This window comes from Rhinopithecus bieti, unplaced genomic scaffold, assembly GCF_001698545.2.
Source record: "Rhinopithecus bieti isolate Rb0 unplaced genomic scaffold, ASM169854v2 scaffold_2453, whole genome shotgun sequence".
Lineage (NCBI taxonomy): Eukaryota > Metazoa > Chordata > Mammalia > Primates > Cercopithecidae > Rhinopithecus > Rhinopithecus bieti.
The window spans coordinates 4,992,781-5,007,887 of record NW_016804447.1 but is presented as its reverse complement, the minus strand read 5'-3'; the positions used below and the strand labels follow the sequence as shown (position 1 = coordinate 5,007,887).

At 42.1% G+C, this 15,107-nt stretch overlaps 1 long non-coding RNA gene across 1 annotated transcript in view; it reads left to right on the top strand.

Moving 5' to 3' along the window:
* Positions 1-15,107, top strand: part of LOC108527234 (uncharacterized) — a 25,432-nt gene extending 10,325 nt beyond the window's left edge. Inside the window, exon 3 of the long non-coding RNA XR_001884753.1 lies at positions 12,221-15,107. This is a non-coding gene — a long non-coding RNA (uncharacterized LOC108527234). The remainder of the gene's footprint in view (positions 1-12,220) is intronic.

Genomic DNA, 15,107 nt, shown 5'->3' with positions numbered 1-15,107 from the left:
GCATTTGTTTGTGTCCTCTCTGATTTCCTCAAGCAGTGGTTTGTAGTTCTCCTTGAAGAGGTCCTTCACTTTGCTTGTTAGCTGTATTCTTAGGTATTTGAGTCTCTTTGTAGCAGTCGTGAATGGGAGTTCATTCATGATTTGGCTCTCTGTTTGTCTATTTTTTGTGTCTAGGAATGCTAGTGATTTTTGCACATTAATTTTGTATCCTGAGACTGCTGAAGTTGCTTATTACCTTAAGAAGCTTTGGGGCTGAGATGATGGGGTTTTCTAGATATAGGATCATGTGATCTGCCAAAAGAGATAGTTTGACTTCCTCTCTTTCAATTTGAATACCTTTTATTTCTTTCTCTTGCTTGACTGCCTTGGCCAGAACTTCCGATGCTATGTTGAATAGGAATGGTGAGAGAGAGCATCTTTGTCTTGTGCAGGTTTTCAAGAGGAATGCTTCCAGCTTTTGTACATTCAGTATGATATTGGCTGTGAGTGTGTCATAAATGGCCCTTATTATTTTGAGGTATGTTCCATCAATACCTAGTTTATTGAGAGTTTTTAACATGAAGGATGTTGAATTTTATCAAAAGCCTTTTCTGTGTCTATTGAGATAATCATGTGGTTTTTGCCTTTAGTGCTCTTTATGTGATGAATTATGTTTATTGATTTGCATATGTTGAACCAGCCTTGCATCCTGGGATGAAGCCAACTTGATCGTGGTGGATAAGCTTTTTGATATGCTGCTGGATTTGGTTTGCCAGTATTTTATTGAGGATTTTTGCATCAGTGTTCATCAGGGATATTGGCTTGAAGTTTTCTTTATTTGTTGTATCTCTGCCAGGTTTTGGTATCAGAATGATGCTGGCCTCATAAAATGAGTTAAGGATTAGTCCCTCCTTTTCAATTGTTTGGAATAGTTTCAGAAGAAATGCTACCAGCTCCTCTTTGTACATCTGGTAGAATTCAGCTGTAAATCCATCTGGTCCTGGGCTTTTTTTGGTTGGTAGGTTATTTATTACTGCCTCAATTTCAGAACTTGTTAGTCTATTCATGTATTCAACTTCTTTCTGGTTAGTCTTGGGAGGGTGTATGTGTCCAGGAATTTATCTATTTCTTCTAGATTTTCTAGTTTATTTGCATAGAGGTGTTTATAGTATTCTCTGATGGTTGTTTGTATTTCTGTGAGGTCAGTGGTAATATCCCCTTTATCATTTTTTATTGTGTCTAATTGACTCCTCTCTCTTTTCTTCTTTATGGCTGGCAGTCTATCTATTTTATTAATTTTTTCGAAAATGCAGCTCCTGGATTTGTTGAGTTATTGAAGGGTTTTTCGTGTCTCTGTCTCCTTCAGTTCTGCTCCAATCTTGGTTATTTCTTGTCTTCTGCTAGCTTTCGACTTTCTTTGCTCTTAGTTCTCTAGTTCTTTTAGTTGTGATGTTAGGATGTCAATTTCAGATCCGTGGGCATTTAGTGCTATGAATTTCCCTCTTAACACTGCTTTAGCTGCATCCCAGAGATTCTGGGGTGTATGTTGACTCTTTGTTCACATTGGTTTCAAATAACTTCTTGATTTCTGCCTTAATTTCACTATTTATCCAGGAGTCATTCAGGAGCAGGTTGTTCAATTTCCATATAGTTGTGTAGTTTTGAGTGGGTTTCTTAATCTTGAGTTCTCATTTGATTGCACTGTGGTCTGAGAGACTGTTTGTTATTATTTCAGTTCTTTTGCATTTGTTGAGAAGTGTTTTACTTCCAATTATGTGATCAGTTTTAGAGTAAGCACCATGTGGCACTGAGAAGAATATATATTTTTTGTTTTTTTGGGTGGAGAGTTCTGTAGATATCTATCAGGTCCACTTGGTACAGAGCTAAATTCAAGTCCTGAATATCTTTTTAAATTTTCCATCTTGATGACCTGTCTAATATTGACAGTGGGGTGTTAAAGTCTCCCACTATTATTGTGTGGGAGTCTAAGTCTCTTTGTAGGTCTCTAAGAACTTGTTTTATGAATCTGGTTGCTCCTGTATTGGGTGTATGTATATTTAGGATGCTTAGTTCTTCTTATTGAATTGAGCACTTTACCATTATATAATGCCCTTCTTTGTGTTTTTTGATCTTTGTTGGTTTAAAGTCTGTTTTGTCAGAAACTAGGATTGCAACCCCTGCTTTTTCTGCTTTCCATTTGCTTGGTAAATTTTCCTTCATTCCTTGATTTTGAGCCTAAGTGTGTCTTTGCACATGAGATGGGTCTTTTGAATATAGCACACTGATGGGTCTTGACTCTTTATCCAGCTTGCCATTCTATATCTTTTAATTGGGACATTTAGCCAATTTACGTTTAAGGTTAATATTATTATGTGTGAATTTGATTCTGTCATCATGATGCTAGCGACAAATATCTCTCATGAACATAGTCACAAAAGATTAGCAAACTGCATCCAGAAATATTTAAAAAGGACATACTTGGGCATATTCTAGGAAGGCAAGGTTAGTTCAACATTCAAAGTCAATCAGTAAAACTCTTGATCTCAATGGACTAAAATAGTACAATTATATAATTGTCTCAATAGGTGCAAAAAAAAGTGTTTATAAAATTCAACATACATTCATCATAAAAAATTTCAGCAAACTGGGAATAGAAAGAAACTTCCTCAATCTGACAAATCTTATTTATAAATAACCTACAGTTAGCATCATTTTAATGGTAAAAAATCAAATGCTTCCCCTAAGGTTCTAGCCAGTGCTAGAAAATAAAATATGTAAATTTAGTTAGGATTCAAGATATGAAGTCAATATAAAAAAATAGTTTTCTATTTACTAGCAAGAAACAATTGGAAATGTAAAATGTTAAAATACAATTTATAATAATTTTAAAACATGAAATACTTAGTGATGTAAGACCTCTACATTGAAATAATGTTTTTAAATACTGAGAGAAACTATGGTAGAACAAATAAAGAGACAGAGTATGCTCATGGCTTGGAAGAGTCAATATTGCTAAAATGTCAGTTCTCCCCAAATTAGTCTGTAGATTCAACATAACCTAAACAAAACCTCAACAGCCTTTTGGGGGGTAAAAATTAACAAATTATATAAAAATGCAAAAGACCTAAAGATGATTCTGAAAAAAGAATAACAAAGTTGGAAGAGTCATGTTATTTGATTTTAAGATTTATTCTAAAGCTACAGGAATCAAGACAGTGCAGTACTGGTATAAGAATAGACATATAGACCAAAGGAACAGACAAGGGAGTCCAGAAATAGACCACAAATATAGAGTCAATTGATTTTCAACAAAAGTGCCAAGGTAATTCAATGGAGAAAGGATAGCTCTTCAACAAATGGTACTATAACAATTGGACATTCACACATCAAAACAAATGAACGTTGACCATTACTTCATACTATATACAAAAATTAACTTGAAATGGATTACAGACCTACATGTAAGTCAAAATTATAAAACTTCTGAGAAAACATAGGATGAAATTATATGATCTTGAATTAGGCAAAGCTTTCTCAGAAAGGACACAAACATCTCAAACCATATAAGAAAATTTAATACATTGGACCTTATCCAAATTAAAATGTTCTGCTCTTCAAAAGATGTCATATGAATGTAGCTCAATAAAGCTGCTATAAAAAAATTAACTTTTTTCTTTTCTTTTCTTTCTTTCTTTTTTTTTTTTTCAAAGACAGGGTCTTACTTTGTTGACCAAGCTGGAATGCAATGTCACGATATCCACTCACTGCAACCTCCATCTCCCAAGTTCAAGCAATTCTCCTGCCTCAGCCTCCAGAGTAGCTGAGATTACAGGCATGTGCCACCATACCCAGCTAATTTTTGTATTTTTAGTAGAGAAAGGGTTTCGCCAAGTTGGCCAGGCTGGTCTCAAACTCCTGACTTCAAGTGATCCACCCACCTCAACCTCCCAAAGTGCTGGGATTACCATGCCTGGGCAAAAAGATAATATTAAGAAAAAAATTTAAAGCCACAGACAGAAAAATTTTATAAAATTTTATGTCTATAACTTGTATCCAGAATATATAAAGAACTTTGACAGCTCAAAATAAAATATTTTTTGAATCGAACTAAAAAATGACCAAAATATTTGAACAGACACTTTCACCAACAAATGTACATATTAGTGGAAATTTGTTCATTAAAAGATGCTAATTTGAATTTTGGGGAATGTAAATTAAGATATGACAAAGTACCATTGCATACCCACTAGAATGTCTAAAATTACAAGGAGGGACATTATCAAACATTTGACAAGCGTATGGAGCAACTGAAACTCTCTTACATCGATGGTGGGAATGAAAAATGATAAAACCACTTTAAAACAGTTTGGCAGTTTTTATAAAATTAAATACATATTTACTATATGATCCAGCAATACCACTCTCAGGGATTTATGCAAGAGAAATGAATTCATATGTCTACACAAAGACCTGTATTCACATTACAATTACAATTTTATTCATAATAGCTAAAGACTGGAAACAGCCCAAATGTCCACCGACAGGGAAATGGATAAACAAATTCCACTACATTCAGACCATGGAATAATAGTCAGCAATGAAAAAAAAAAAACTACTGATTCATGCAACAATATGAATTATTCTCAAAACTGATATACTATTAGCAACCAGAAACAAAAGGCTATATTTTATTTGATTCTATTAATATTACATTCTGGAAAACAGATCAGCTATTGCCAGGAAGTGGGGGTGGGTGAGGAGATAACTGCAAAGATGCATGAGAGGATTTCTGGAGTTGATGGACGTATTATGTATCTTGACAAGGCAGTTACATGACTGCAGGAAATCAACAATACTTACTGAATTATGTACAGTACGGGGTAAATTTTGTTAAAATTAGTCCCTAATAAACCTGACTCTTAAAAGCAAAAGCAAAAGTAGAAAAGAACCACCTTAGAGAAGAACAAAGAAGGGGGGAAATGCTGAAATCTTACATTATTCAGGCTAAGAGGTCCGTGTGTATGGAGGACTCCATGATGGAATAACCTTTCTTCCCACTAACCAATAATTTAGCATTTATATGGTGCTCACCCTGGGAAAACAAATAAGGAAGTTAAGAATTTATATTTATATATTTATATTTTTTAATCCCTACCACTGAAAGGTCTAGACACACCTTCCAACCTTAATTCAGGTTGTTCAAGAAAAAACAGTTCAAGTTTAGTGAAATTACACATAGGAAAAGATATTGACATATCTTTAATACTAAAAATAGAATTTAAAAGGGTCTTTTACAGTTCCCCAAAGGAGGTAAAGATATTTTACACACATTCATTCTTAGCTCTTGATCTATGGATGCATAGAAGTTCAGACCCAGCAAGATGTTGTGGAACTAAATAGTTTTGCCCAAGAGAGAAACGTGACTGGATTGACATGTTGGAAGTGCTGGAAGACACTCTGGCAGTTGCAGTGTGGAAAGGGAATTTGATCAGGGCAAATTCAGATAGATAGACCCGGTTGCTGAAAGTATCCCTTGAACAGATGCTGAAGCCCTTGCCTAGGGAAATTGGGAGTGACAGAGTTAGAGGCAACAACTCAGTGGGACTCGGCCATTGGTCGAATGTGAGGGAGGGATGAGGGAGAAAGTAGCATGGGGGATCACATTAAGGTTTCTGACTTGGTGGAGGATGATGTTATACCAAAAGACTCTGGTAAGAGGGGCAAGACGGTATGCTTGGGAAGAGGAAGTGTTCCCTTGTGACACCTATCCGTGTTGATCTGGGCATTTCATCTTGGCTTTTTCCAGAACCCCTTCTCTACCCTAATCAGGGTTTGGGGTCTCTCCTCTGTCTTCTCACATTATATTAAACTATGACATAATTAATAAATGATCTGTTTTATGTCCACCTCTCCTGTTTAACTTGAAGCTACTCAAGGGCAGGATCTGTGACTTCTCCATCTTTAGATCAAGTCCAAACTCCTTATCATGGCTTAACAGGCCTGGATGACCTCACTGCTGTGTCCCTTCTTTCCTCTCAGCACCCCACAACTTCTCCACCAAACCATTCCTCTCTTACCTGCAGACTGTACATTGCTAGTCCCTCTGCCTGGAATGTTCTTCCTCCTCACAGTCTGATATGGTTTGACTGTGTCCCCAACCAAATCTCATCTTGAATTGTAGCTCCCATAATTTCCATGTGTTGTGGGAGGGACCCGGTGGGAGATAATTGAATCATGGGGGCTGTTTCCCCCATACTTTCTCATGGTAGTGAGTAAGTCTCATGAGATATGATGGTTTTATGAAGGGAAACCCTTTTACTTGACTCTCATTCTCTCTCTTGCCTGCCGTCATATAAGGCATGACTTTCGCCTTCTGCCATGATTGTGAGGCCTCCCCAGGCACGTGGAGATGTGAGTCCATTAAGCCTCTTTTACTTTGTAATTTACTCAGTCTTGGGTATGTCTTTAACAGCAGCATGAAAATGGACTAATACACAGTCCCTCCCATACCTGGAAATGTCTTGATCATTTCTTGTTCTCAGTTAAGCCACAGTTTTCTTTAGGAAACCTTCAATAACCCCCAATCCTGTATAGGGGCCCTTCCAGAATATTCCCATGGCACCTCTGCTTCCAGTTATATTAGTACCTACCACTCTATTATAATTGCTTGTTTTCCCCATTACCCTCTAAGTTCCATCTCACCATGGTAGCAGTTGTCATAATGTCTTAGTCCATTCAGGCTGCTATAACAAAATACCTTAGACTGGGCAATTTATAAACAACAGAAATGTATTCCTCATAGTTCTGAAGGCTGGGAAGTCCAAGATCAAAGTGCCAGCAGAGTCATTGGCTGGTGAGGGCTGCACTCTGCTTCAAAGATAGTGTCTTCTGGCTGCCTACTCATATGACAGTGGGGATGAACAAGCTCCCTCAGGCCTCTTTCCCAAGAGCACTAATCCCACAGATGAGGGCTCTGCCTCATGACCTAATAAGCTCTAAAAGGTTCCACCTCTTAATCATAGTGCACTGGAGGCCGGGTGCAGTGGCTCACACCTGTAATCTCAGTACTTCGGGAGGCAGAGGCGAGCGGATCAACTGAGGTCGGGAGCTTGAGACCAGCCTGGCCAACTTATTGAAACCCCGTCTTTACTAATAACACACAAAAAATTAGCCAGGCATGGTGGCACTCGCCTGTAATCCCAGCTACTCAGGAGGCTGAGGCATGAGAATTGCCTGAACCCGGGAGGCAGAAGTTGGAGTGGGCTGAGATCATGCCACTGAACTCCAGACTGGGGAACAGAGTGAAACTGTGTCTCAAAATGTGTGTGTGTATATACACACACACACACACACACACACACACACACACAAATTTGGTGGGGGCACAAACATTCAGGCTATAACAAATAATAAGAATTTTTAAAATAATGACAATATTGGCTAATATTTATTAGGTACGTAATATATGCCAGACATCCTACTGAGTAGTTTGATGTATTAACTCACTTCGACTTTACTACAACCCTTCAGGGTGGGTCCTTTCATAGTCACATTTTACAGATCAGGAAACTGAAATATCGAGAAGCAAGTAACTTGCTCGAGGTCAACATTCTACAAAGAATATTAATAAACAACAGCTATTTATTTCATTCTCCCTGGTTCCTAGCATGATCCTGTCAGGGAATAGATGTTCAGTAAATGTTTGTGGACTTGATCTGACGTGAGCAGGTTGTACCTGAGCTGGCAGTGCTGCCTGGCACAGAAGAGAGGGCAGACCGGGCCAAATGCTCATAAACACAGGGCACCTATACCAGGCTTTGATGAACACTCTCTAGCACCACTGCTTGGAGCCAGAAGAAGGCTTCTATATCTGACAGTTTGTATCCAGAACATACAAAGAACTTTTGGTCTGGACATGGTGGCTCACACCTGCAATCCTAACACTTTGGGAGGTCGAGGTGGGAAAATTGCTTGAACCCAGGAGTTTGAGGACAGCCTGGTCAATATGGTGAGACTCCAACTCTACAAAAAACCCAACAAAAAAAGCCAGTTTTCCTTTTTAAATTTTAAAAAGAAGCTTTTACAGCACTTATCATTATGTAGGTGTGTATACATAATATAGTACTATTATATATATATATTTTTTTTTTTTTTTTTTTTTTTTTTTTTAGATGGAGTCTTGCTCTGTCACCTAGGCTGGAGTGCAGTGGTGCAATCTTAGCTAACTGCAACCTCCACCTTCCCAGGTTCAAGTGATTCTCCTGCCTCAGTCTCCCGAGTAGCTGGGATTACAGGCGCCCGCCACCATGCCTGGCTAATTTTGGCATTTTTAGTAGAGATGGGGTTTCGCCATGTTGGCCAGACTAGTCTCGAACTCCTGACCTGAGATCCACCCACCTTGGCCTCCCAAAGTGCTGGGATTACAGGTGTGAGCCACCACGCCCAGCCAATAAAAAATATTTTCCAAAAATTGAACTAGTTGGGCACAGTGGCTCACACCTGTAATCCCAGCATTCTGGGAAGCTGAGGGGGGCAGTCACCTGAGGTCAGGAGTTCGAGACCAGCCTGGCTAACATGGTGAAACTGCGTCCGTCTCTACTAAAAATTGCAAAATTAGCCAGGCGTGGTAGCGGACGCCTGTAATCCCAACTACTTGGGAGGCTGAGGCAGGAGAATCACTTGAACCTGGGAGATGGAGGTTGCAGTGTGCCAAGATTGCGCCACTGCACTCCAACCTGGGTGACAGAGCGAGACTCCGTCTCAAAAAAAAAAATTAAACTAAAAGATGGTCAAAATATTTGAACAGACAGTTTCACCAAAGAATACACATTAATAGCAAATTAGTTCATTTAAAAAATGCTAAAAGGAATTTAGCATGGTCGAAAGCTGCTCTCAGTACAGCTCCAAGAAGCTTTTTTATTTCCAGGGAACATGCCCTAGACACAGGCCTACAATCGACCCTGTGCTGACCTGGTGATCCTCCTACTTCTTCCCAAAATGATTCCACGTGCACAGGCCGTCCTCACCTCGCCTGCAGTGGCTGGTTCTCTCTTGTGGTCATGCAGTGGGGTTCCTGAAGACCTTCCTGGATAGCTACTAAGGCAAGTTCATGCATCTGATTAATGGAGGTGCCTCTGAGGGGGTTGTTCACCCTGCCTGTCAGCCATTCAGAGAAGGATCCTCAGAGAATATCCCAGAACAGAGTGGGCGGGATAGCAGTGGCTCCCAGCCTCAAGTGCACAGTAGTAACCCCTGCTGAGTTTTCAAAACACTGATACATAGAATGCAGAATTAATTAAATCAGAATTCCTGGGGGATGGGACCCAGGCATCAGTATTTTTTAAGCACCCTGGAACACTCCACATTCCAGACCCACTGCAGAGGCACTCAGGCTTGTTCTCTCTCTCTGGCCTTGGTCCCCTGGCCCAGAGTTTGAGAACAGTGGATGTCTGCCATGTGAGATGGGATGGGTGAACCCTGGAGAGCAAGTGAGACCACGTAATCTCGAATGTGGTAAAGCCCTGCGGGGAGAAGCCAGCCTCTGTGCAGGGTTCTTGTGCTCTGAACGTCATAACCTGGTCTAAATGTTGAAGGGAAAGTGGTACCTCCCCACTCACTCCTGAAGGGGCAGGAGGGGGTGGCTGTGGGAGTTGGATCTTTATCTCCAGGACTTGATCTGTCCTCCTCTGAAGAACATCTGGAGCTTTCTACCCCTTAGAGATATTTATGTGTCTTTTACAGACTGGACACACAATCTCCAGGGAACAGTGGGGTGAAATGGTTTGCCTACATTCTCCTCACACTCAGATTTCTCCCTCCAGGGCCAATTTCAGAGGATCTGAGTTTTTAGTTTGTTCTGGCAAACCTCAGCATCTTTACATATCTCCTCATGATTTGGCTTTTGGCAAAAACTGGCTCTGACCTGAGGTGTCCCTCCCTAGCCCTGCCGTGCCCCTGTACTTCTCTAGTTTCTTTTCTGAAGACAGCAGAGGGGAAATAGGGAGCACTAGAAAAAGGCATCAGACACAACAGCCTGAACAAAAGCGAAGGTGGTGGCAGCAATAATAATTATGACTATTACTATTAGTGCTGCTGCTAACATTTCCCGAGTATGTACTTTGTTCCAACCACTGTGCCAGGCACTTTCAGGCATCCTTCTCTTTGTCCTCTCACCAAAGCCTATGAGGCAGGAAATGCAGGAAATAGCATCACCATTTTATGGAGGAAAAGAGGAAAGTCACACTGTGGAGCAATGCTTTGTGCCTTTTTAAAAGAAAGGACTGGCTGGGCATGGTGACTCATGCCTGTAATCCCAGCACTTTGGAAGGCCAAAGTGGGTGGATCACCTGAGGTCAGGAGTTCAAGACCAGCCTGGTCAACATGGTGAAACCCCATCTCTACTAAAAATACAAAACTTAGCCGGGCGTGGAGGCGGGCACCTGTAATCCCAGCTACTCAGGAGGCTAAGGCAGGAGAATCGCTTGAACCCAGGAGGCAGAGGTTGCAGTGAGCTGAGATTGCACCATTGCACTCCAGCCTGGGCAACAAGAGCAAAACTCAGTCTCAAAGCAATAAAAAAAAGAAAAGAAAAGAAAAGAAAAGAAAGAAGAAAAGAAAGAAGAAAAGAAAGGAAAGATCAACTGCTTCTCAGGGTCACCTGGGAACTTGCTAGAAATGTAAATATTCTCTGGCCAGAGTTGAATTCACAGTGCAACTAGTGTCGCCACACATAACATCGAAGCTGAAGTTTGATTTTACCTTCGAATTTGTGTTTACTAAGTCCAATTGGACAATGGAGCAAGCATGGGGGTTTGGAGACTTGGCTCACGGCTTGCCTCCCCTTTCCACCCTGGGTTCTCAGCACCTGCACCCCATCCTCCACACCCCACTTAGTCTTCCCACCCTGCCCAATGACCACTGCCACCCTCCACTCGAGGTGTGTTGATGAGTGTTGTGTTGATGAGCTTGTGTGTGATGAGCTTGTGTTGATGAGAGGAGGCTTGTGTTTGCCATTGCCCTCTGTCCCTGGCGGGGGCCTGGGCACAAACACGGAGAGGATCAGGGTTGCATGCATGCTGCGTGGTGCTCAGGCCAGGGCCAGGCAGCAGCTGTCCCCACTCTAGGGTGGCAACACCAGTTCAATCCGTGGGCTACTTATCAGGGGCTTCTTCCCATCCCTGATCCAGGTACTAAGCGTGTCCTGGTGTGAGGCTGCAATTAGCATTGGTGGGCATGGTGGCCTGTCTGCTATGGACTGGGGCACTGAGCCAGTGGGAAGGGGAAACTGACTTCCCCACCCTAGGATGAGACCTCTACATATTCTTTTTCTTTTTTCCTGAGATGAAGTCTTGCTCTGTTGCCCAGGCTGGAGTGCAGTGGCATGATCTCAGCTCACTGCAACCTCCACCCCTTGGGCTAAAGTGATTCTCCTGCCCTAGCCTCCCGAGTAGCTAGGATTACAGGTGTGCGCCACCATACTCACCTAATTTTTGTATTTTTAGTAGAGATGGGGTTTCACCAGGTTGGCCAGGCTGGTCTTGAACTCCTCACCTCAGGTGATCCACCTGTCCTGGCCTCCCAAAGTGCTGGGTTTACAGGCATGAGCCATCCCGCCCGGCCTGCATTTTCCTTTTGCACTAGGCTTTGCAAATAATGTAGCCGGCCATAGCTCTGGCTGGCACAGACCAACTGAATCAAAGCTGTCATGGTGGAGCCCAGAAATCTACTTGAAGAAGCACTCCAGTGATTCTGCTGCATACTAGAGTTTGAGAACCGTTGAGTGACAGGGAAGCTAGGGAGAAAACCTGAAGGTGAACAGACCGTGTGGCCATGGAGAGTGGCAGCTTAGGGGTCCGACAGACCACAATTGAAATCCTAGTGTTTGCTGAGTGACCATAAGCAAGATCCACAGCTCACTGTTGAACAATCATAGATGGGTATATATAATTCAGACACACAGGAAGCTATTCCTGAGAGAATGACCAGCCTGGTAAACTGGATAAAAGCCACTGTAAGATCTATTTACCCTGAGAAGGGGGCTGCCCAACTCCACTTATCAATGCCAAGTGGAACACCCCAGAGGAAGCAACCAATAATATGCTTCATATGCAAGCCATTGGGAACTGGCTTTATAATGATGGGAATATGAACCTTGTGTTTTAAAAATGTATTAACTAGTCTTTCTGAGCTTGCTTCCAACAGGTTCCAGTGTCCTACAGATGTGCCTCTTTTCTCTTTGAAGCTGAGAAACCAAGTCATGCTGAAGACCTGGAAATCCCAGCAGGCTGCAAACCAGCGGCAACCACCATGGGTCAGTCCTTTTGAGATGCTGCTGATTACCCACTCATCCACCAAGTTACCCAGTGTTAAGCCATGGATTCACCACACTCAGATAAAACCTGTCCCTCTGGCATCCCTCCAGAAAAAAACAGGCATGCTCTTGTGAACCCTAAGATGGCCTTAAGTTAATATTCAATGCCCAGGCAAAGACCCTAAATCAGAAATCATAAAGGGAATATGTGCTTTTCAGGTTGGCATTATTCTCCCCAAAACCCTTCTTGCATGCAGGATATAATGAACCAAAAATAATTTTTAGTAATTTTTTTTTTGAGACAGAGTCTCACTCTGTCACCTAGGCTGGAGTACAGTGGCGCAATCTCAGCTCACTGCAACCTCCACTTCTCAAGTTCAAGCAATTCTCATTCTTCAGCCTCCCAAGTGGCTAGGACTACAGGCGTGCACCATCACGCCCAGCTAATTTTTGTATTTTTAGTAGAGACAGGGTTTCATCACTTTGCTCGGGCTGGTCTTGAACTCCTGACCTCAAGTGAGCCACATCTGCCTCGGCCTCCCAGAGTGCTAGATTACAGGCGTGAGCCACTGCACCCAGCTATGAATCAGAAATACTTTTTAATAGGCTTAGGATTGTTCTCTTGGATTCCTTAATGGATTCACTTTAATACGTGGGCTTTTTTTTTTTTTAAATCATGGTGCTCCAACAAGCAGGATGCCAATCAGGTGCTCCTGAGCCCTTCAGATTCAGGAGTGATGTTTTCATTTCCCATCATTATCCCACAATGCACCCCTTAGCATTAAGTAGCCAGAAAGGTAGACAACCATATTCCCCATGATTGAAAAATTAATGAATAGAAAAAGGGGATTAAAACCAGCCCAATTGTCCCATAGAAATGATATTACAGTTTTAAAAGAACATAAAACCCTTCCTGTTTTAAAATTTAAAACGTACATTTATCTCATCTGAATTCCTTCCTCAAAAAACAGACACTCAGGCAAAAACAAAAACCTAAAACTCATCAGATCACTGTATCCAGACAGAGATGCCAGACCCCTCATCCATCATGATTACTTCCATACTCCTCCTTAATTCCTGTTTTCCCACTTTTCCTGCTATACAAAACCCTCAATTTTAGTCAGTCAGACAAATACATTTGAGACTTTATCTCCTATTCTCCTTGGCTGCAATACCCCATTAAAGCTTTCTTCCCTGGCAATACTTATTGTCTCAGTGATTGGCATTCTGTGTAACAAGCAGCAGGACCTAGACTGGATCTCTGGTGTTTCAGTAGCATTACCTTTTAGTAAATGCTGTTGTGTTGTGCCCAGATTCCCTTTATGAAACCCAGATCCCACAGGTTAAAAGGCTCAGCTCCACAAGACTTCAGACACCAGCCACAAATGGTGTCCCCAGGTGACCCACACTTCTGCCCAGTGGACTATAAATTCAAGGGTTCCATGACTTTCCCCACCCAGCTTTGATAATTCACTAGAATCCTCACAGAACTCAGGAAAATGCCATACCTACTATTACACTTTATTATGATGGACACACACAAGCAGCCAGATGGAGGGGTATTGAGGAAGGGTCTGAATGCATGAGCCTCTGTCCCTGGGGAGGTGGGATGAGCCACTCTCCTGGATATGTTCACCAACTCAGAAGCTCTCCAAGCCCCATTGTGTAGGGATTTTTTTATGACAGTTTCAGTAAGTACACATGATTGATTAAATCATTGGCCATTGGTGATTGAACTCAATCTCTAACCTCTCTCCAGCTCTCAGAGGTGGGAGAGCAAGGCTGGAAGTTCTAACCTTCTCAGTACATGGTTGGTTTTTCCTGTGTCCAGGCCCCATCCTAAAGCTACCTAGGCCCCCTCTCCCCAACAAGAATCATCTCATTTGCAAAAGAGTAATTTCCAAGGGGGTTAGGAGCTCTATGCTGGGAACCAGGGACCAAGGTTAATATATATTTTGTATTATACCACAGGTACCAATCACCCTCCAGATCTAAGAATGGTTTCAGGCTGGGGCTTTGGTCACCTCTTTACCCAGCTTCTTCCCAGCCCTATTCTGCTCCACTTGCATCCTTAAAGGTTTCACCCAAGAGCTCTTCTTCAAGATAGCACCTATAAAGCCAGACACACTGACATATGCCTATAATCCTAGCACTTTGGGAGGCCAAGGTAGGAGGATGGCTTGAGCCCAGGAGTTCAAGACCAGCCTGGACAACATAGTGAGGCCCCATCTCTACAAAAAAATAAAAAATTACCCAGGTGTGGTGCTGCATGCCTCTAGTCTCAGCTATTCAGGAGGCTGTGGCAGGAAGATGGCTTGAGCCCAGAAGGTCGAGGCTGCAGTGAGTTAAGATCATGCCACTGCACCCATCTTGGGCAACAGAGGGAGACCCTGTCTCTAAAAAAATAAAAACAATTTACAACAGTAAGCACCTGTACACAAACCCCATCTCCAGCCCTGTTTCTAGGGCTTCCAATTTAACACACCTAGAGGCTGGGCATAGTGGCTCACGCCTGTAATCCCAACACTTTGGGAGGCCAAGGCGAGTGGATCACTTGAGGTCAGGAGTTTGAGACCAGCCTGGCCAACATGGCAAAACCCCATCTCTACTAAAAATGCAAAAATTAGCTGGGCATGGTGGCACACGCCTGTAATCCCAGCTACTCAGGAGGCTGAGACAGGAGAATCAGTTGAACCCAGGAGGTGGAGGTTGCAGTGAGCCGAGATCACACCACTGTACCCCAGCCTGGGCAATGAAGGAAGACTCTGTCTCAAAAAATAAATAAATAAATAATATAAAACATACCTGGAGCTTTCTA